This window comes from Pleurodeles waltl, chromosome 4_2 (genome assembly GCF_031143425.1).
Source record: "Pleurodeles waltl isolate 20211129_DDA chromosome 4_2, aPleWal1.hap1.20221129, whole genome shotgun sequence".
In the NCBI taxonomy this organism is placed as follows: domain Eukaryota; kingdom Metazoa; phylum Chordata; class Amphibia; order Caudata; family Salamandridae; genus Pleurodeles; species Pleurodeles waltl.
In genome coordinates this window covers 553,078,754-553,101,629 of record NC_090443.1, presented here as the reverse complement: position 1 = coordinate 553,101,629, position 22,876 = coordinate 553,078,754, and the positions used below count along the sequence as shown (strand labels likewise).

The following is a 22,876-nucleotide window of genomic DNA, read 5'->3' as shown; positions in this document are numbered from 1 at the left end:
GGTACAGTGACTGCCCCGGGCTGGAGATTGATACTGTTACGACGGTGTGGTACATTGGAGGTTTGGCTGCAGCCAAACCGCCCTTGTCATAATATGGTGGAAAGTACCAGCAGCCTGTTGGCAGTACTTTCCACCATATTACCGCCGACCGCCAGGGTCATGATGAGGGCCTTAGTGAAGCACAAATGATAAATAACCACTGAATCCCGATTTCCACACAGTATAATTTGTGTGTTATATAGTTTTATCAATAAAACTATAGATCAGTGCCAATTTAATGGTCATTTCAATGGAACATATGCTTAACTCTAAATGGCAGTGCACTACCACACATGCTTTAGTTATATTCAACAATTACCTGTCTCATGCCCAATAAAGTTTGGTGGGTCTCGAAAGTTTGGTGTAAAAAGTGGGTCAAGGTTCGAAAAAGTTTGAGGAAAACTGCTCTAATCCCTGACCTGATGGAAGAACACATTCACTGGCACTTCATAATACTCCTGAAAAGATGAGAAGTATAAACTGGGCTATTGACAGAGAGCTTTCCTCAAAGAGAATAGTGCCTGAACAATACTGAATACGGGTTCACAATGCAGATGGACATCAACTGTCCACGGTCAGGTTCCTGAAATTTAGCTGTAAAACTAGTGCTCTACAGAGACTACAAAGTGATGCTGTCACTATATCAAAAACGCCCTATTTAATAAATGTGATAAATACTGCCTGTGTTATGCATAAAGCTAAGGGTTCACTTCTGAGCAACGGTAAATTGAAACTATAGTGGTGGAGAAAGCGCATAGATAACCTCAACAACTGTAGCTAATGCCCCCATGTTTATCAAACATACCGTCCAGCAACATACAACCCAGAAGAAGACAGTAAAAGTATGGGAAGATAAACGTGAAAGGCAAACTGAAGTGTTCACACAAAAACAGTATTAAAGAAGGGAATAGCCACTGCCAAATGTTTTCTTGTTACCAGAAAAGAAAGATTAGAGCAAACTGGTTAAAGTAAGATTGGGGGGTCAGGCAGGAAAGGAACGACAGATATCTACGTCTGCAACACTGGCACTTAAGATACTTTTTGCTACACAGAGAGCAGCAACTACGGAGATGTCACTTATAGGTGAGACAAACTATTAAGTACACTTGCATGACACAGACGAGTGACGTTATACCTAAAGAGCAGATACAGAGCTTGTGGCACTTAAAGGAGTTATGAAATATAGAGCCAAACTTATGAAAAGTGGTGCTACATTATATGTAGCGCCACTTTTCTTGCGGCCCCTTGCGCCCCCCTACCGCCACCATTTGTGCGCTGTATTTAAAATACGGCGCACTATGGCGCAGGGTGGGGGCAATAGTGTCAGAATTTCTGACACTATTGATAAACTGTTCAGGGTTAGTGCCAAAATGTTGGCGCTAACCCTGTACAGTAGATAGGGACCCATTGTGAACAATGGTGTGCCCCCTTTTAACATCTGCTAGGTGCAGGCGTTAAAAGTGCTGACAAAAATAAAGCAAAGAAATCTCTTAGATTTCTTTGCACCCTTTTTTGACACCTCCCACCCCCACAGGGGAACGCCCCCTTTGCATACATCGTGTCTGGGGCAGGCCTAAAGTAGCACAAAGGGTTACAAAAGTGGGGCAATGCATGCATTGTGCCACTTTGTAAATGGCGCAGGAAAAAGGTCACCTTAGCGTAAAAAATAAAATTATGCTAAGGTGGCGCTAAAGTGGCGCTATGCCATTTTAAATCAGGGCCATAGTGTAAGTAACAACAATGGGGATCAGAAAAGAGAAGCAGTTTCACATCATAGTTGGTACCACAGAGACTTGTTTTGGTGAGATCCATTTTGATGACTGGTCATGCTCTTTTTCAGTAAGGCAAGAGGACATCAAAGTGCCTCTGACATCCAAGGCCCTATACATCACTCTTCAGAGAAAAAAATGGGAGTGGCTTGTGAATTAATCATGTATGCACCGCTATCAAAATGGAAACATCTGTACACAGTTAAACAAAGCCATTTATAAAGTAGCAATGAAAGGCAGGACACAGTAGTTGTTGCAGTCATTAATATATATTGCATTTTTTCTCATTCAAAATTCTCCTCTTGATTTTGCTGATGGATACGGGCTGCAAGTCATGTGGGATGCTCACCCTCACAAAGATTATGCCTACGGTCAACCCAGAATAGAACAATACAGATGCCACTTGTAGGAAGTTGGCTCTGTATGTGCTATTTCAAAGTAAGGAATAGCATGCACAGAGTCCAAGGGTTCCCCTTAGAGGTAAAATAGTGGTAAAAATAGATAATACTAATGCTCTATTTTGTGGTAGTGTGGTCGAGCAGTAGGCTTATCCAAGGAGTAGTGTTAAGCATTTGTTGTACATACACCTAGACAATAAATGAGGTACACACACTCAGAGACAAATCCAGCCAATAGGTTTTGTTATAGAAAAATATCTTTTCTTAGTTTATTTTAAGAACCACAGGTTCAAATTCTACATGTAATATCTCATTCGAAAGGTATTGCAGGTAAGTACTTTAGGAACTTCAAATCATCAAAATTGCATGTATACTTTTCAAGTTAGTCGCAAATAGCTGTTTTAAAAGTGGACACAGTGCAATTTTCACAGTTCCTAGGGGAGGTAAGTATTTGTTAGGTTAACCAGGTAAGTAAGACACTTACAGGGCTTAGTTCTTGGTCCAAGGTAGCCCACCGTTGGGGGTTCAGAGCAACCCCAAAGTCACCACACCAGCAGCTCAGGGCCGGTCAGGTGCAGAGTTCAAAGTGGTGCCCAAAACACATAGGCTAGAATGGAGAGAAGGGGGTGCCCCGGTTCCGGTCTGCTTGCAGGTAAGTACCCGCGTCTTCGGAGTGCAGACCAGGGGGGTTTTGTAGGGCACCGGGGGGGACACAGGTCCACACAGAAATTTCACCCTCAGCGGCGCGGGGGCGGCCGGGTGCAGTGTAGAAACAAGCGTCGGGTTCGCAATGTTAGTCTATGAGAGATCTCGGGATCTCTTCAGCGCTGCAGGCAGGCAAGGGGGGGATTCCTCGGGGAAACCTCCACTTGGGCAAGGGAGAGGGACTCCTGGGGGTCACTTCTCCAGTGAAAGTCCGGTCCTTCAGGTCCTGGGGGCTGCGGGTGCAGGGTCTCTCCCAGGCGTCGGGACTTTAGGTTCAAAGAGTCGCGGTCAGGGGAAGCCTCGGGATTCCCTCTGCAGGCGGCGCTGTGGGGGCTCAGGGGGGACAGGTTTTGGTACTCACAGTATCAGAGTAGTCCTGGGGTCCCTCCTGAGGCGTCGGATCTCCACCAGTCGAGTCGGGGTCGCCGGGTGCAGTGTTGCAAGTCTCACGCTTCTTGCGGGGAGCTTGCAGGGTTCTTTAAAGCTGCTGGAAACAAAGTTGCAGCTTTTCGTGGAGCAGGTCCGCTGTCCTCGGGAGTTTCTTGTCTTTTCGAAGCAGGGGCAGTCCTCAGAGGATGTCGAGGTCGCTGGTCCCTTCGGAAGGCGTCGCTGGAGCAGGATCTTTGGAAGGCAGGAGACAGGCCGGTGAGTTTCTGGAGCCAAGGCAGTTGTCGTCTTCTGGTCTTCCGCTGCAGGGGTTTTCAGCTGGGCAGTCCTTCTTCTTGTTGCAGGAATCTAATTTTCTAGGGTTCAGGGTAGCCCTTAAATACTAAATTTAAGGGCGTGTTTAGGTCTGGGGGGTTAGTAGCCAATGGCTACTAGCCCTGAGGGTGGGTACACCCTCTTTGTGCCTCCTCCCAAGGGGAGGGGGTCACAATCCTAACCCTATTGGGGGAATCCTCCATCTGCAAGATGGAGGATTTCTAAAAGTTAGAGTCACTTCAGCTCAGGACACCTTAGGGGCTGTCCTGACTGGCCAGTGACTCCTCCTTGTTGCTTTCTTTGTTCCCTCCAGCCTTGCCGCCAAAAGTGGGGGCCGTGGCCGGAGGGGGCGGGCAACTCCACTAAGCTGGAGTGCCCTGCTGGGCTGTGACAAAGGGGTGAGCCTTTGAGGCTCACCGCCAGGTGTCACAGCTCCTGCCTGGGGGAGGTGTTAGCATCTCCACCCAGTGCAGGCTTTGTTACTGGCCTCAGAGTGACAAAGGCACTCTCCCCATGGGGCCAGCAACATGTCTCTAGTGTGGCAGGCTGCTGGAACCAGTCAGCCTACACAGCTAGTTGGTTAAGTTTCAGGGGGCACCTCTAAGGTGCCCTCTGGGGTGTATTTTGCAATAAAATGTACACTGGCATCAGTGTGCATTTATTGTGCTGAGAAGTTTGATACCAAACTTCCCAGTTTTCAGTGTAGCCATTATGGTGCTGTGGAGTTCGTGTAAAACAGACTCCCAGACCATATACTCTTATGGCTACCCTGCACTTACAATGTCTAAGGTTTTGCTTAGACACTGTAGGGGCACAGTGCTCATGCACTGGTACCCTCACCTATGGTATAGTGCACCCTGCCTTAGGGCTGTAAGGCCTGCTAGAGGGGTGTCTTACCTATACTGCATAGGCAGTGAGAGGCTGGCATGGCACCCTGAGGGGAGTGCCATGTCGACTTACTCATTTTGTTCTCACCAGCACACACAGGCTTGTAAGCAGTGTGTCTGTGCTGAGTGAGGGGTCTCTAGGGTGGCATAAGACATGCTGCAGCCCTTAGAGACCTTTCTTGGCATCAGGGCCCTTGGTACTAGAAGTACCAGTTACAAGGGACTTATCTGAATGCCAGGGTGTGCCAATTGTGGATACAATGGTACATTTTAGGTGAAGGAACACTGGTGCTGGGGCCTGGTTAGCAGGGTCCCAGCACACTTCTCAGTCAAGTCAGCATCAGTATCAGGCAAAAAGTGGGGGGTAACTGCAACAGGGAGCCATTTCTTTACACAAGCCCCCCCCAGCCCACAGGCCAGGAGACTCAGCCAACGCTGGAAGAGTCTTCCTAGTCTGTCAGGCGAGGAAGAGTAGAGGAAATGGCTGGTTTGTTGCAGGGCCTACTCTGCCTTACATCCTCCTGTTCAGGTCATTCCCTCTGGGGAACTGACCCACTTCCACAGTGATAGGACCTAGTCTGAACTGCCTCTTGTCTGTGCTTTTTATGTCTTCACCCATTCTCTCTATTTTGAGGTCAGAGGTATCCACCTCTGCTAATCTTATCTTAGCCAAGGTCACCCCTAGCTTACCCAAAGAGGTTACCCAGAGCTGGAGTAACCCCACCATGACCAACAGGGTCAGGGGGCCTAACTTGTTATTTGGCATGGGGTCAGACCACCATGCCAAGGATAGTGCAGCCATAAAGGCTAACACCCAGCAGAGGCCACTGACAGCTGTCAGTGCCCAGAACCACACCTTTAGCTCTTCACCTAAAAGGGAAGGGGCTAAGTTACAGGCTTCTTTGGGTTCAGGTTGCCTGTCTGCTGTATTGGAGTGGGGGGTTACCACATCTTGTAGTGAACACCCTTCTTCCACTCTTTCTTCTGTTAGCTGAGGAGCCACCCACTCAGGTTTAACAGTTGCCTGACTAGCCAGGACTTCTTGTGGGTCAGGTTGGACTTTATCAGGGCCATTTTTGGAGTTCTCCCCTACTGGAGCAGAATCTCCTTGGCTTGCTGTAACCTTGGCTAAAGGTTGTCCACCCTTCCTACTCTGTTTTCTTTTCTTCTTCTTCTGGGGCCTGCTTGCATTTACTGCAGAGGCAGGACTTCCAGAAACCTTGGGAGAGGACTGGCACTGGACCAGTTCCTCTCTTGAGCTCTGACTAACCTCTGGGTAGTCATTTCCAAGGAGACAATCAAGGGGGAGGTCTGTACTGACTACTACCCTTCTCCAGCTAAGAGTGCCACCCACTTCTATGGGTACTAAAGCCACAGGCCTCTTAGTGACCCTGTCTAGGCTAACTCTTACCCTGGCAGTCTCACCTGGGATGTACTGGTTTGAGAGCACCAGCCTGTCATGCACAATAGTGTGACTGGCACAAGTGTCTCTCAGGGCAGTGGTTGGGATTCCATTCACCAGTAGGTGGTGGAAGTGTCTACTTCCCTCTGGAATCTCCAACTCACCTGTTGGGCCCTGTTTCCAGTTGAAGGCTATGAAGACCTCCTCATCTGAAGAGTCATCTCCCATGGCTATACTGGTTACCCCTGGAATTTTGTTCTGAGGTTTGTTTTTGGGACAAGAAGTGTCCTTGGTGTGGTGCCCAGACTGTTTACAGATGTGGCACCATGCCTTAGTGGCATCCCAGTTCTTACCCTGGTACCCACCTTTGTTTTGGGTTGTGTCTTGGGGCCCACCCACCTGTTCTGGTTTTTGGGGGCCTACAGAGGACTCTTTTTCTTTGTTTCTAGTGTCACCCACTTTCTCCTGGGGAGTTTTTGTAACCCCTTTCTTTTGGTCACCCCCAGTGGAAGTTTTGGTTACCCTAGTCTTGACCCAGTGGTCTGCATTCTTTCCCAATTCTTGGGGAGAAATTGGACCTAGGTCTACCAGATACTGATGCAACTTTTCATTGAAGCAGTTACTTAAAATGTGTTCTTTCATAAACAAATTATAAAGCCCAACATAGTCACACACTTCATTTCCAGTTAACCAACCATCTAGTGTTTTTACTGAGTAGTCTACAAAATCAACCCAGGTCTGACTCGAGGATTTTTGAGCCCCCCTGAACCTAATTCTATACTCCTCAGTGGAGAATCCAAAGCCCTCAATCAGGGTACCCTTCATGAGGTCATAAGATTCTGCATCTTTTCCAGAGAGTGTGAGGAGTCTATCCCTACACTTTCCAGTGAACATTTCCCAAAGGAGAGCACCCCAGTGAGATCTGTTTACTTTTCTGGTTACACAAGCCCTCTCAAAAGCTGTGAACCATTTGGTGATGTCATCACCATCTTCATATTTTGTTACAATCCCTTTGGGGATTTTTAGGATGTCAGGAGAATCTCTGACCCTATTTAAGTTGCTGCCACCATCGATGGGACCTAGGCCCATCTCTTTTCTTTCCCTCTCTATGGCTAGGATCTGTCTTTCCAAAGCCAATCTTTTGGCCATCCTGGCTAACTGGATGTCCTCTTCACTGGGGCTATCCTCAGTGATTTCAGAGGTGTTGGTCTCTCCTGTGAGGGAACCAGCATCTCTGACTATTATTTTTGGAGTCAGGGTTTGAGGGACCCTGTTCTCCCTAGATAGGACTGGTAGGGGGGAATTGTCCTCCAAGTCACTATCCTCTTCCTCTGAGTTGCCACCCTCAGAGGGGTTGGCCTTTTCAAACTCTGCCAAAAGCTCCTGGAGCTGTATTTTGGTAGGTTTGGGGCCCATTGTTATTTTCTTTATTTTACAGAGTGACCTTAGCTCCCTCATCTTAAGATGGAGGTAAGGTGTGGTGTCGAGTTCCACCACAGTCACATCTGTGCTAGACATTTTGTTTCTAAAAGTTGGAATACTTTTTAAGAATCTACAACTGGTTCTAGAATCTAATTCAAACTTTTACAAACTTTTAAACTCTAAAAGAAATGCTAAACAGGGACTTAACACACAAGGCCCTAGCAGGACTTTTAAGAATTTAGAAAACTTTTCAAATTGCAAAAATCAATTTCTAATGACAATTTTGGAATTTGTCGTGTGATCAGGTATTGGCTGAGTAGTCCAGCAAATGCAAAGTCTTGTACCCCACCGCTGATCCACCAATGTAGGAAGTTGGCTCTGTATGTGCTATTTCAAAGTAAGGAATAGCATGCACAGAGTCCAAGGGTTCCCCTTAGAGGTAAAATAGTGGTAAAAATAGATAATACTAATGCTCTATTTTGTGGTAGTGTGGTCGAGCAGTAGGCTTATCCAAGGAGTAGTGTTAAGCATTTGTTGTACATACACCTAGACAATAAATGAGGTACACACACTCAGAGACAAATCCAGCCAATAGGTTTTGTTATAGAAAAATATCTTTTCTTAGTTTATTTTAAGAACCACAGGTTCAAATTCTACATGTAATATCTCATTCGAAAGGTATTGCAGGTAAGTACTTTAGGAACTTCAAATCATCAAAATTGCATGTATACTTTTCAAGTTAGTCGCAAATAGCTGTTTTAAAAGTGGACACAGTGCAATTTTCACAGTTCCTAGGGGAGGTAAGTATTTGTTAGGTTAACCAGGTAAGTAAGACACTTACAGGGCTTAGTTCTTGGTCCAAGGTAGCCCACCGTTGGGGGTTCAGAGCAACCCCAAAGTCACCACACCAGCAGCTCAGGGCCGGTCAGGTGCAGAGTTCAAAGTGGTGCCCAAAACACATAGGCTAGAATGGAGAGAAGGGGGTGCCCCGGTTCCGGTCTGCTTGCAGGTAAGTACCCGCGTCTTCGGAGTGCAGACCAGGGGGGTTTTGTAGGGCACCGGGGGGGACACAGGTCCACACAGAAATTTCACCCTCAGCGGCGCGGGGGCGGCCGGGTGCAGTGTAGAAACAAGCGTCGGGTTCGCAATGTTAGTCTATGAGAGATCTCGGGATCTCTTCAGCGCTGCAGGCAGGCAAGGGGGGGATTCCTCGGGGAAACCTCCACTTGGGCAAGGGAGAGGGACTCCTGGGGGTCACTTCTCCAGTGAAAGTCCGGTCCTTCAGGTCCTGGGGGCTGCGGGTGCAGGGTCTCTCCCAGGCGTCGGGACTTTAGGTTCAAAGAGTCGCGGTCAGGGGAAGCCTCGGGATTCCCTCTGCAGGCGGCGCTGTGGGGGCTCAGGGGGGACAGGTTTTGGTACTCACAGTATCAGAGTAGTCCTGGGGTCCCTCCTGAGGCGTCGGATCTCCACCAGTCGAGTCGGGGTCGCCGGGTGCAGTGTTGCAAGTCTCACGCTTCTTGCGGGGAGCTTGCAGGGTTCTTTAAAGCTGCTGGAAACAAAGTTGCAGCTTTTCGTGGAGCAGGTCCGCTGTCCTCGGGAGTTTCTTGTCTTTTCGAAGCAGGGGCAGTCCTCAGAGGATGTCGAGGTCGCTGGTCCCTTCGGAAGGCGTCGCTGGAGCAGGATCTTTGGAAGGCAGGAGACAGGCCGGTGAGTTTCTGGAGCCAAGGCAGTTGTCGTCTTCTGGTCTTCCGCTGCAGGGGTTTTCAGCTGGGCAGTCCTTCTTCTTGTTGCAGGAATCTAATTTTCTAGGGTTCAGGGTAGCCCTTAAATACTAAATTTAAGGGCGTGTTTAGGTCTGGGGGGTTAGTAGCCAATGGCTACTAGCCCTGAGGGTGGGTACACCCTCTTTGTGCCTCCTCCCAAGGGGAGGGGGTCACAATCCTAACCCTATTGGGGGAATCCTCCATCTGCAAGATGGAGGATTTCTAAAAGTTAGAGTCACTTCAGCTCAGGACACCTTAGGGGCTGTCCTGACTGGCCAGTGACTCCTCCTTGTTGCTTTCTTTGTTCCCTCCAGCCTTGCCGCCAAAAGTGGGGGCCGTGGCCGGAGGGGGCGGGCAACTCCACTAAGCTGGAGTGCCCTGCTGGGCTGTGACAAAGGGGTGAGCCTTTGAGGCTCACCGCCAGGTGTCACAGCTCCTGCCTGGGGGAGGTGTTAGCATCTCCACCCAGTGCAGGCTTTGTTACTGGCCTCAGAGTGACAAAGGCACTCTCCCCATGGGGCCAGCAACATGTCTCTAGTGTGGCAGGCTGCTGGAACCAGTCAGCCTACACAGCTAGTTGGTTAAGTTTCAGGGGGCACCTCTAAGGTGCCCTCTGGGGTGTATTTTGCAATAAAATGTACACTGGCATCAGTGTGCATTTATTGTGCTGAGAAGTTTGATACCAAACTTCCCAGTTTTCAGTGTAGCCATTATGGTGCTGTGGAGTTCGTGTAAAACAGACTCCCAGACCATATACTCTTATGGCTACCCTGCACTTACAATGTCTAAGGTTTTGCTTAGACACTGTAGGGGCACAGTGCTCATGCACTGGTACCCTCACCTATGGTATAGTGCACCCTGCCTTAGGGCTGTAAGGCCTGCTAGAGGGGTGTCTTACCTATACTGCATAGGCAGTGAGAGGCTGGCATGGCACCCTGAGGGGAGTGCCATGTCGACTTACTCATTTTGTTCTCACCAGCACACACAGGCTTGTAAGCAGTGTGTCTGTGCTGAGTGAGGGGTCTCTAGGGTGGCATAAGACATGCTGCAGCCCTTAGAGACCTTTCTTGGCATCAGGGCCCTTGGTACTAGAAGTACCAGTTACAAGGGACTTATCTGAATGCCAGGGTGTGCCAATTGTGGATACAATGGTACATTTTAGGTGAAGGAACACTGGTGCTGGGGCCTGGTTAGCAGGGTCCCAGCACACTTCTCAGTCAAGTCAGCATCAGTATCAGGCAAAAAGTGGGGGGTAACTGCAACAGGGAGCCATTTCTTTACACCACTTAAATGGCAATCAAGAAAAAGGTGAAGAAAAGAGTACAAGTAAAGTAAAGCATTGCTTTGTATTGTAGCATTTATATAGCACTTCATTTCCCAGGCATGGGAGCAAAGATTTTTGATCGGGTTGCACTAGGCTCCCCATGTGGTGTTAAAGACTATTGATGCAGTCACACGTAGTGATAGCTACACATGTATGTAAGTGTTACCTGTATTACACAGTTATGAGCGGGGGATGCACCGGGTTTTTAATGCTTTTTGGAACGTGAGATGGTTGTAGATTAATCACTGATAGCATGCAGTGTGTTCCATATCTTTGGTATGAAGTTTGTACTAAAGGAAAAGAGGTCCAGAGCTATGAAGATCATGGTGAGCTACACCTTGCTTTAAAAATGATATGTTTGGCCACAGGCAGTCACTGTAGATAAAGACTGAAGAGCAGATGAAAATAAAGTTTGAATATTAAGTTCCATCTTGCAGTTGTGTCCTGGATTCTCTGTAACCTCTGAATCACACAGTAGGATGCTCCAGGGTATATATGTTTGGTATAGTCTGAAGGGAAGAGTACTAGATTGATGGTGGTTTGTACTCTTTGAGGGAAACCTAGATGAGGGAAAACTTAGCACATGAATCTAATCATGTAAAAGGATCACCTTGTAACTTTAGTCACAGGAAAAAGTATGGAGAGGTTTGAATCCATAGTTTTGTTTAAGTTCCATACCTCGTGTAGTGGCATTGAAGGTGTAACTTCAGGTACTGCAACGGTTTAATTAAGTGGCCTTGTGGGTTAGTGACGGTAGACAAAACCTCAAGAAAAGCAAAGGCCCGAAGGACCAAATATAAGTCTACCACCAGACTAAACAAAAAACTACTTTTACAGAGGTAATGCCCTTTTTGACAGCACAAAATAATTTGAACCAGATTCTTTTTCTAGTCATTCGACAAGTGAAAAAACACATACAGAAGAGGTGACAGATTGAATACTTTCGACAATGACAATCTATATGGTTTAAATACTTAGGGGCTTTACAACCATATGGCTGTAATGAGAGAACTGGAATGAAATATTACATCTATACAATAAAAGAGGCGGGTTGGCTACTAAAAGGATTGGTCATGTGACAGTAAATATTAACCACAGCGGGTTTACGCTGTGAAATCAAACCAATAGGTAATGGCGGCAAGACACTGTAAGATCAGAGACACAGAAAATAAGGGAACAGGTGCCACACCACAGTGAGTTTGAATGCCAATTAAAACCTCTTTTGGAATGTTTTTGTGAATTGTTTGCATTACACTATGTTCAAATTATTTTTCATATCGTTTTTCCGCTGATAGTTGAAAATGAAATGTTGGTGATTGTATGCTCCTGAAAACGAATTGAAAAGGCTTGAAATGTATTGCGAAAAACAATTATTACAATAGCTGTTTAAAAGCATATACCTAATGTATCACAAAAAGTAAATAGGTATTGTATTGTATTGTAATAGTATTTATAGACCGCTTACTACCCCTGACGAGGAGTCGAAGCGCTTTTCGGCGAGTAGCACGCTACTCCGGAACCCAAAAGGAATTAGTATAGGGAAATATGAGTACAGTTTTAATAGTATTATGAGTTAATTTGAGCCGCGGATATGTGAGTTTGTTAGTTGAATTGACTGCAGTAATGGAGGGGTGGAGGAGGGAAGAATCCAGAAGTGTTAATTGGGAGTTTATAGTAATAGAATTTAGGCTTGGAATGAGTAAAGGAGGGATGGAGGAGGGAAGAGTCTGTGGAAAGGGTTAGGGAGATAATAGTAGCAGGAGGGCTTTTGGATGAGTTAAAGGTGATATAAATGAAGGAGAATTTAGTAGGGTTGTTTGGGAGATCATAGTAGTAAACTGAGGTTTGGGTGAGTTAGATGTGGAAAAGGAGGGAAGAACATAGGCAGGGTTATTTAGGGGATGAAAGTAGTAGAATGGATTTGGGATGAGTCAGAGTGGGAATGGAGGCTAGTTTGACAGAAACATGACATATGGTGATGGGTAGACAAAGTAAAGCTTACAAGAGGGTAGAAATTTATTTTTTATTTATAATTTATATATATATATGGAAAATGTCACTTACCCAGTGTGCATCTGTTCGTGGCATTAGTCGCTGCAGATTCACATGCTGTGCACAGTCCGCCGTCTGGTGTTGGGCTCGGAGTGTTACAAGTTGTTTTTCTTCTAAGAAGTCTTTTCGAGTCACGAGACCGAGGGACTCCTCCCACTTCGGTTCCATTGCGCATGGGCGTCGACTCCATCTTAGATTGTTTTTCCCCGCAGAGGGTGAGGTAGGAGTTGTGTATGCTAGTAATAGTGCCCATGCAATGGAATGAATACGTATGTACAAAATGAAGTTTAAAGTAATATATTTACAAATGTACAAATGTTCAAGATCTACTTCTGAACGGCTACAGGCTCCCGGGGAGGCGGGTGGGCGCATGTGAATCTGCAGCGACTAATGCCACGAACAGATGTACACTGGGTAAGTGACATTTTCCGTTCAATGGCATGTGTAGCTGCAGATACACATGCTGTGCATAGACTAGTAAGCAGTTATCTCCCCAAAAGCGGTGGTTCAGCCTGTAGGAGTAGAAGTAGTTTGAAATAAAGTTCTTAGTACAGCTTGACCTACTGTGGCTTGTTGTGCAGATAACACATCTACACAGTAGTGCTTGGTAAATGTATGAGGCGTAGACCATGTTGCTGCCTTACATATTTCATTCATTGGAATATTTCCTAAAAAGTCCATGGTAGCACCTTTTTTTCTGGTTGAGTGTGCCTTTGGTGTAATAGGCAGCTCTCTCTTTGTTTTAAGATAGCAGGTTTGAATGCACCTAACTATCCATCTAGCAATGCCTTGTTTTGAAATTGGATTTCCTGTATGAGGTTTTTGAAAGGCAATAAATAGTTGTTTTGTCTTCCTAATTAGTTTTGTTCTGTCAATGTAGTACATTAGTGCTCTTTTGATGTCTAATGTATGTAGTGCTCTTTCAGCTACTGAATCTGGTTGTGGGAAGAACACTGGTAATTCTACTGTTTGATTTAAGTGGAACGGTGAGATAACCTTTGGTAAGAATTTTGGATTTGTTCTTAGAACTACCTTATTCTTATGTATTTGAATAAATGGTTCTTGTATGGTAAATGCCTGAATCTCACTTACTCTTCTTAGAGATGTGATGGCAATGAGAAATGCAACTTTCCACGTTAAGTATTGCATTTCACAAGAATGCATGGGCTCGAAAGGTGGACCCATGAGTCTTGTTAAGACAATGTTGAGGTTCCATGAAGGAACAGGTGGTGTCCTTGGTGGTATAATTCTCTTTAGGCCTTCCATAAACGCTTTAATGATTAGTATTCTAAATAGGGAAGTTGAATGAGTAATCTGCAGGTAAGCAGATATTGCGGTGAGATGTATCTTTATGGAAGAGAAAGCTAGATTAGATTTTTGCAAATGTAGTAAATATCCTACTACATCTTTTGGAGATGCGTGTAATGGTTGAATTTGATTATTATGGCAGTAACAAACAAATCTTTTCCATTTATTTGCATAGCAGTGTCTAGTGGAAGGTCTTCTAGCTTGTTTTATGACCTCCATACATTCCTGTGTGAGGTCTAAGTGTCCAAATTCTAGGATTTCAGGAGCCAAATTGCTAGATTCAGCGATGCTGGGTTTGGATGCCTGGTCTGTTGTTTGTGTTGTGTTAACAGATCTGGTCTGTTGGGTAGCTTGACATGAGGTACTACTGACAGGTCTAGTAGTGTTGTGTACTAAGGTTGTCTTGCCCATGTTGGTGCTATTAGTATGAGTTTGAGTTTGTTTTGACTCAATCTGTTTACTAGATATGGAAGGAGAGGGAGAGGGGGAAAAGCGTACGCAAATATCCCTGACCAATTCATCCATAGAGCATTGCCTTGGGATTGATGGTGTGGGTACCTGGATGCGAAGTTTTGGCATTTTGAGTTTTCTTTTGTTGCAAATAGATCTATTTGGGGTGTTCCCCAAATTTGAAAGTAAGTGTTCAGTATTTGGGGGTGAATTTCCCATTCGTGGATTTGTTGGTGATCCCGAGACAGATTGTCTGCTAGCTGGTTTTGGATCCCTGGAATAAATTGTGCTATTAGGCGAATGTGGTTGTGAATCGCCCAATGCCATATTTCTTGTGTTAGGAGACACAACTGTGTCGAGTGTGTCCCCCCCTGTTTGTTTAAATAATACATTGTTGTCATGTTGTCTGTTTTGACAAGAATGTATTTTGGGTTATCATGGGCTGAAATGCTTTCAGCGCTAGAAATACTGCTAACAGTTCTAGGTGATTTATGTGAAACTGCGTTTGATGTATGTCCCATTGTCCTTGGATGCTGTGTTGATTGAGGTGTGCTCCCCACCCTGTCATGGAAGCATCTGTTGTTATGACGTATTGTGGCACTGGGTCTTGGAAAGGCCGCCCTTTGTTTAAATTTGTACTGTTCCACCATAGAAGCGAGATGTATGTTTGGCGGTCTATCAACACCAGATCTAGAAGTTGACCCTGTGCATGTGACCATTGTGATGCTAGGCACTGTTGTAAGGGCCGCATGTGCAACCTTGCGTTCGGGACAATGGCTATGCATGAAGACATCATGCCTAGGAGTTTTAATACTATTTTTGCTTGTATCCTTTGTGCTGGATACATGGCTTGTATTACCTTGTGAAAAGTTTGAACCCTTTGTGGACTTGGAGTGGCTATCCCTTTTGTTGTGTTGATTGTCGCTCCTAAGTATTGCTGTGTTTGACACGGCAAAAGGTGTGACTTTGCATAGTTGATGGAGAAACCCAGCTTGTGGAGGGTTTGTATGACATACTTTGTGTGATGTGAACACCTTGTTAGCGTGTTGGTCTTGATTAACCAGTCGTCTAAGTAAGGGAACACGTGTATTTGCTGCCTTCTGATATGTGCAGCTACTACTGCCAGGCATTTTGTAAAGACTCTTGGCGCAGTTGTTATGCCGAATGGCAATACTTTGAATTGGTAATGTATTCCTTTGAATACGAACCTTAGGTATTTCCTGTGCGAATGATGTATCGGTACGCATCTTTTAGGTCTAATGTTGTCATGTAGTCTTGCTGTTTGAGCAGTGGGATTACGTCTTGTAATGTGACCATGTGAAAGTGGTCTGATTTGATGTAGGTATTTAGTGTTCTGAGATCTAGTATGGGTCTCAGAGTGTTGTCCTTTTTTGGTATTAGAAAGTACAGTGAGTAAACTCTTGTGTTCTCCTGTTGGCTTGGTACTAATTCTATTGCGTCCTTTTGTAGTAATGCTTGAACTTCTAGTCCTAGAAGATCTATATGCTGTTTTGACATATTGTGTGTTTTCGGTGGGACGTTTGGAGGGAATTTGAGAAATTCTATGCAATATCCATGTTGGATAATTGCTAAGACCCAAGTCTCTGTTGTTATTTCTTCCCAAGCTTTGTAGAATTGGCGTAGTCTTCCCCCCACAGGTGTTGTGTGAAGGGGTTGTGTGACTTGTGAGTCACTGTTTATTTTGAGGGGTTTTGGGACCTTGAAATTTTCCCCGATTTCTTGGGAATTGGCCTGCTCTATATTGTCCCCGAAAACCTCCCCTTTGATATTGACCCTGGTAGGTAGGTGGTCTTGTTTGTGAGGTGTTGGTTTCTGTGGGTTGCCCTCGAAACCCTCCCCTAAAAGGTGTTTACCGAAATGTGCCTCTGCTCTGCGGGGAGTACAGTGCACCCATGGCTTTGGCTGTATCGGTGTCCTTTTTTAGTTTTTCAATGGCAGTGTCCACCTCCGGCCCAAACAATTGCTGTTCATTAAACGGCATATTGAGCACAGCCTGTTGGATTTCGGGTTTGAACCCAGAAGTGCGCAGCCATGCGTGCCTCCTTATTGTGACTGCAGTGTTTATTGTCCTTGCAGCTGTATCCGCTGCATCCATGGAAGACCGTATCTGATTGTTCGAGATACTTTGTCCCTCTTCCACCACTTGTTGCGCTCTTTTTTGGAACTCTTTGGGTAGGTGTTCGATGAAATGTTGCATTCCATCCCAATGAGCCCTGTCATATCTCGCCAAGAGTGCTTGCGAGTTGGCGATACGCCACTGATTTGCTGCTTGTGCTGCAACCCTTTTTCCCGCGGTGTCAAATTTGCGGCTCTCCTTGTCCGGAGGTGGTGCGTCGCCTGATGTATGCGAGTTGGCTCTCTTACGAGCTGCCCCCACAACTACTGAGTCCGGTGTCAGTTGTGTTGTAATAAATATAGGGTCTGTGGGCGGTGCCTTATATTTTTTCTCCACCCTTGGAGTTATGGCTCTGCTTTTAACTGGCTCCTGAAATATTTGTTTTGAGTGCCTTAGCATTCCTGGGAGCATGGGAAGGCTTTGATAATGGCTATGGGTGGAGGACAGGGTGTTAAAGAGAAAGTCATCCTCAATAGGTTCTGAATGTAGTGAGACATTGTGGAATTCGGCTGCCCTAGCGACCACCTGTGCATATGATGTACTGTCCTCAGGTGGTGACGGTTTAGTTGGGTACGACTCTGGGCTATTGTCCGGTACTGGTGCGTCGTAGAGGTCCCATGCATCGGGATCATCATGGCTCATTGTGGTATGAGCTGGTGAATGTGTTAATGGTGGAGTTTGCGCCGGTGATGCATGAGTTGATGGTGGTGGAGAAGGTGGTGGAGTTACTTTCTTTGCCACCTTTGATTGTGGTTGTTTGTCTCCTTGTTGTAAGGCAAGTTTCCTTTTCATTGTGATTGGGGGAAGAGTGGTTATCTTCCCTGTGTCTTCATGGATGTACAGCCTCCTTTGAGTGTAGTCAGTCTCTACAGCTTGAAGCTGTTCCCCGAATGTATGCAATTGGGTGTTTAGTCCTTGTTCCTCTGTATAGGAACTAATTTTCGGTTCCGAGGCTTTTTTCGGTACCGAACCCGTTTCGCCAGGCTTTTTCGGTTCCGAAGAAGGTTTCTTTAATTTCGGCGTGGTATCTCGGTGCCGAACGTCTTCGGTGCCGCTGTCTCTGCGCCAAAGTTTCTCGGAGCCAGTGTCTCGGCTCCGAGGTTGCTGCGTGGCGGTATCACGACCGGAGTCGGATGACTTCGACACCAGCATGCCCTTTTTTGGTGCCTTGGCTCGGTCACCTAATTTTTGGGTTAAGCCATGGCCTGTTGGCAGTGGCGTCCCCTGGGCTTTTGTGGATTTTTCGTGAGTTTTAATTTTCGACGTCTTACTCACGTTGTTATGGCTTCGGCGTCGGATTCCCCCGAGTCCGACTCGTGGATGGAGAACGCTCCCTCTTCGTCCTCGAACCGTTGTTGTCCTGTCGGCGTGGACGCCATCTACAATCTCCTGGCTCTTCGGTCTCTGAGCGTTTTCCCCGACCGAAACGCGCGACAGGCTTCGCACGTATCCTCCTTGTGCTCGGGGGACAGGCACAAGTTACAGACCAAATGTTGATCCGTATACGGATATTTATTATGGCATTTAGGACAGAATCGGAACGGGGTCCGTTCCATCAGTCTTGAAGTCGCACGCGGTCGGGCCGACCAGGCCCCGACGGGGGATCGAAATTACCCCGAAGGGCTACTGGAGCTCTTCAAGATTCGGTGTCGATTTGTTCCAACTAACCCGATACCGAACGAAACAATACCAACGAATTTTTCCGAGATTCTGACTAACTTTCCGACCCGAAACACGGAGCGAAAAGGAACACGTCCGAACCCGATGGCGGAAAAAAAACAATCTAAGATGGAGTCGACGCCCATGCACAATGGAACCGAAGTGGGAGGAGTCCCTCGGTCTCGTGACTCGAAAAGACTTCTTCGAAGAAAAACAACTTGTAACACTCCGAGCCCAACACCAGACGCCGGACTGTGCACAGCATGTGTATCTGCAGCTACACATGCCACCGAACATATATATATATATATATACAGCAAAGAAGCCACAGCGTCTTTGCCTCACGGCAGCAGATGGAGACAGGGTCGCGAACCCCAATATTTCAAAAAACGAACATCCACAACGTTCGGCCCTAAAATATCAGCGCCCGAGCGTAGACAGACAAGTCTCCATCACTCCAAAGAGTTGAAAACAACCGTTTATTTGGCGAAGTCCCAACGCGTTTCGGAAATATGAATTTTCTTGTTCACGGGTAACTGACCCGTTTCTTTCACCAAATGTAAATACACCAAACACAAAGTGCCCTGTACAAACAAAATCACAATAGGACTAATATTAAACCTCTCCCAGTTTCAAGCTCGAAACGTGTCGGCCATTTGAGGTCACACTGCGCTACTGCCAATAGTTCCAGTTAAAAAAAAAAGTGTTCACACTTGTTTGAAAGGTTTAACAATATAAGGCTGAGTATAATTCTCCCAGAATGCCCTCTGATTAGATGCAAATATTTGCAGAAGCTTGTAAGCAAGAGTGATGATACTTTGCTTTCAAAATAAGGGCCCATATTTATACTTTTTTTGCGCTGCATTTGTGTCACTTTTTGATGCAAATGCGGCGCAAACTTATAAAATATAATTGTATTTTGGAAGTTTACGCCGCTTTTGCGTCGGTGGCGCAAAAATGTATAAATATGGGCCAAATGTTCAGAAAAAAATGCAAGTAGGAAGAAACAAATTGCTACTTTGAAAGTTTAGGTGCTATGTCTTTGAAGCGTCACTTAGTAAAATGTGTTGATGCATGCTAGTACTTCCAGAAAAAACAGTGTAACTAGTTTCAACAAGATTATGAGAAGCATGAAAATAAAAATGCACTGGCAAAGCCAACCAATCCTACATTTGTTTTGAGTCTTTTGGTTTTGTCAATACGTGTCTTGTTTTGACATGGCTTTTGTGCCACTTTATTGTTATTATGGGAGCTGCCAGACCCTCATAATTGTAACAAACACTGGCAGAAAGCAATAAAGGTTTTTTGGGCTCAAAAAGCACACATTATCACCAGTGGCGTAACAAAGGCCCCAAAGCCCCTGCTGTGCGGCGGGTCCCCTCCAGGGGGTCTGCTCAGCACAGTATCTGCCATGAGTGAGTCTGGAGGGGGGGGGGCCCTCCATGTTCTTTGTAGGGGCCCTATCTAGTTTTGTTACTTCACTGATTGCACAGTAATTCCTGGCACCGAACAAAAGTACTTTGTGTGCCAATATGCTCCTAGTGGAAGAATGCGAACACTCACAGTAAAGCCAACCCATAGACATAGAGAGAGAAATAAAAGTGTAATAAACACAAAATGTCTTGGTCAATGCCAGACCTAATTAGGGACCCAATTCTTAAAGAAAGTCACAGAGTTGCACCCATGGTATATGTCTTTGAAATAGTGGCTTTCATGAATTCAAAAGAACTTACATAAGTAGACCAGGAAATCATACTCCTAGAAAACATCTATACTTTAGCACAAGCAAATATGCATGTGTAGATTTGCTCATTTGAAAGTCGATTGAGCGTTTACAAGTTCACTTTCCCACCAACCACTTTTTTTCCCAACCCTGGAAGAACTTCTACTTCTGCCGTTGTCAGGAGTAAATTTCCAACCTTTCTCAGTATGGGAAAATATTACAGAAAAGCTGGTGAAAATTCTTAAACATGTAAGTTAGTAGCTTTGCAGACTCAAATGCATTACAGCCCTGGAACTATTGCTTACTGCTTCCTCCAGCCCCAGTATGTAGATCTGCAAAAAGGTGGCAAAATAAGGACATTGCTATAGTAGGAATTGAAATTGCAATTATTTAAACTCTACTGTAGCAGTAGCCATGGCATAATCATAGAGTCTATTATCAGAGCTCTTACATAATAAGATTGCAGCCATAATTTGCCGCCGTACTACATGGCACCTAAGGGACAAGTAGATTTAAGAAGCACCCTGTCCAATGGACAAGTAGATATTTTATTAAATTCCACACCTCTGCACTGCGTGTTAGAAAAAACATCTTACAGCCTTTACTTTCACATCAGCAAGATTGCTGTATAGCTCACTTTACAAAATCCTTCTACTTTGTTGACAGAAAAAGAAAAGTAAACACCAGTCTAAATGATAGAATAATAAGTAGCAATTTGTTATAAGACTAGCTTGACATTTGATCGCTGTCTTGGAACGCACAGCAAATGTGACAAGATAAAAACACAATTTAAAGTAATCTTTAATGGAAATTCGCTTTCAGAACTACAACCTGGTTATATCTGGGGGTGCTGCAGCATCCCCCTGCACTGCTGCTTCCAGCACCTATGGTCCCTCTTAATAATTTGGATGTTTGGTGATGACTGCTATCACTGGCGATTTTGTTTCGAATACACACAGGCGGTGTATTGAGAGAAATGCACTGTGTCACTCGACACATGAAGTGATACGTATGGGTTCTCTGTTTTTTCCTTTCTTTTTAACCCTTTGATTTTCTTGTTAATATTTGGTCTAGTAAGAATGGGGGTATGTTCAGAGCAAGCACATTTTCAAATATTTTCCAATAGGTAAGAAAAGAGTGAAGAGAGAATTGTCTAGAGGTCTTCAGAATTATGCTATGTGGTTTGAAGAACACTTGTGGGCTTATATACAAACGCCTTGCTCCGCCAAGGTTTGACACACCGGCGGTGCAAGGGACTTGTAAATAAGCCCATTAGTTTCTGTGCAGAATGTTGGGGGAGTGCAGATGTTTGCACACAGTGTGCAGATGTTTAGCCCAGGGTTTGAAGGAGGGTTAGAAGAGAATGTAAACAGCACTGCTCTTTGATGCAAGAGGATTGCTGTGATAAACTCTTGATCTGAAAGCAAAATGTGATTTGTTCATGTAAGTGAATTGTAAAAAAAAAAAAATTGAACAATCTATAACTGGAATTCAAAACTGGTTTGTAGAATAATGAACGGATGGACTTGAAAATTTGCAAAATAGAGGGAATTTAATTTGTGAGAAAGCTCAGAGTAGCCACCCAATAGTGCTTAAGGGAACTCCTTCCACTGATGGAAAGCAGCTTTCACTTGTTGCATAACTTGGGGGCTTGATGCGCTGCCCTGCGTCAAAGGGAAAAGGCAGAAATGCGCTGTATCTACAAGATACAGGATATGTCTGTCCTCTCCCCCTGCGCTGGTGCTCAATGAGGTGCCTATCACCGAAGCAGGCACCCTTGCGCCATGGTGCAAGGATGCCTGTGTCGCATACAGGATTGGTTCTGTGCAGGAAGAGATACCTTCCTGTACAAAAATAATCCATGGAGGTTTTTTCCTCTTAATATGTGTGCTGCAGAATGCAGCATACAAAGAAAGAGGGAAAAACAAGGAAAAATAAAGATCTTTCTCCTTGTTGTGCCTCCCTTAGGATGGCGTACAATTTTGACGCATTCCCATGTTTACAATGCCTTGAAAATCTGGGAATGCACCAAAACCCATGGGCCATGCATTGGAAAACCCACCACAATGCCTACAGAACACCTCCACGACACAATGTAAGACACCACAGTGCCTTGCCTTGTGTTGCCTTACACCATATCCATAATGCTGTTAAAAGCCACACAAAGTGGCTTTGTGATGCCTTGTAGATATGGACCTGCACTATGCGCCTACGGTGCGTCACAAAAAAAGACAGACCAGTGGTGCACGGGCCTTGTAAGTCCCTTGGTGTTTTCAGACTGTACATTTCTCCTTTGGAGCACATCTACCATAGGATGACTGTCTGAACTTTTGAAAAATGTTTGAGTGCACCTAGATTCACATGGGCAAGGACATCCCGGTAATTGGTCAACAGCAATCATGGACAGAGCTATCATGAACCACTTTTCAGGAATGTCATCTGTTTCCAGATGAACTCAAAACTGCCTATATTGAATCATTTCCAAACAACAATAAAAAACAGGTCCTAACACAATGTTCTCTTCTAACTAAAGCACAATTTGCAATGGTCAGTTCGTAAGCAAACTATTAGAAAAAGCTGCTAATGTAAATCTTCTCTCCGATATTCTAAATTTGGAACTTGAGACCACATGATTCAAATCAAGTAGTGGCACTCTGCTTTTCTAAAGTTCTAATCAGTCACAAGATGAAGGATTCCACAGTGGTGTGATTCTTTCTGTCAGAGAGATTCCGGAAGACACATCCAATATGTTAGACTGTGTAGGTATTAAATTTGGATGTGTGAAGGATAGCGATCTTGTCTAGCGGCAATTCAGAAACTCTTTTTGACACTTCTGCACTATAAGTAAGCAGGCCTCAGTATGGGATCCTGTGTGCCTAAATGTGTGTGCAGTTCAGTATGATCTCACTCTGAGGAGATGGGGAGACCCGAGGGATATCACATGATCAACACATGTCCACTCTTTTTTCAATGCACCAATCTACCTCACTGCAGAGAAAAGGAATCCCTCTTGACATAGAATACTATGATTTCCAGTTTAATGAATCTCCTGTGGAAATGGATCACATAGTAAGAGATTTAATTAAACACATAGGGGCATATTTACCACGCTCCTGCAGCAAGATAGTGCTGCCCA

General features: G+C 45.2%; 1 protein-coding gene across 6 annotated transcripts in view; it reads right to left on the bottom strand.

Moving 5' to 3' along the window:
* Positions 1-22,876, bottom strand: part of LOC138293086 (ADAMTS-like protein 2) — a 282,169-nt gene that overhangs the window by 115,726 nt on the left and 143,567 nt on the right. The window lies entirely within an intron of this gene.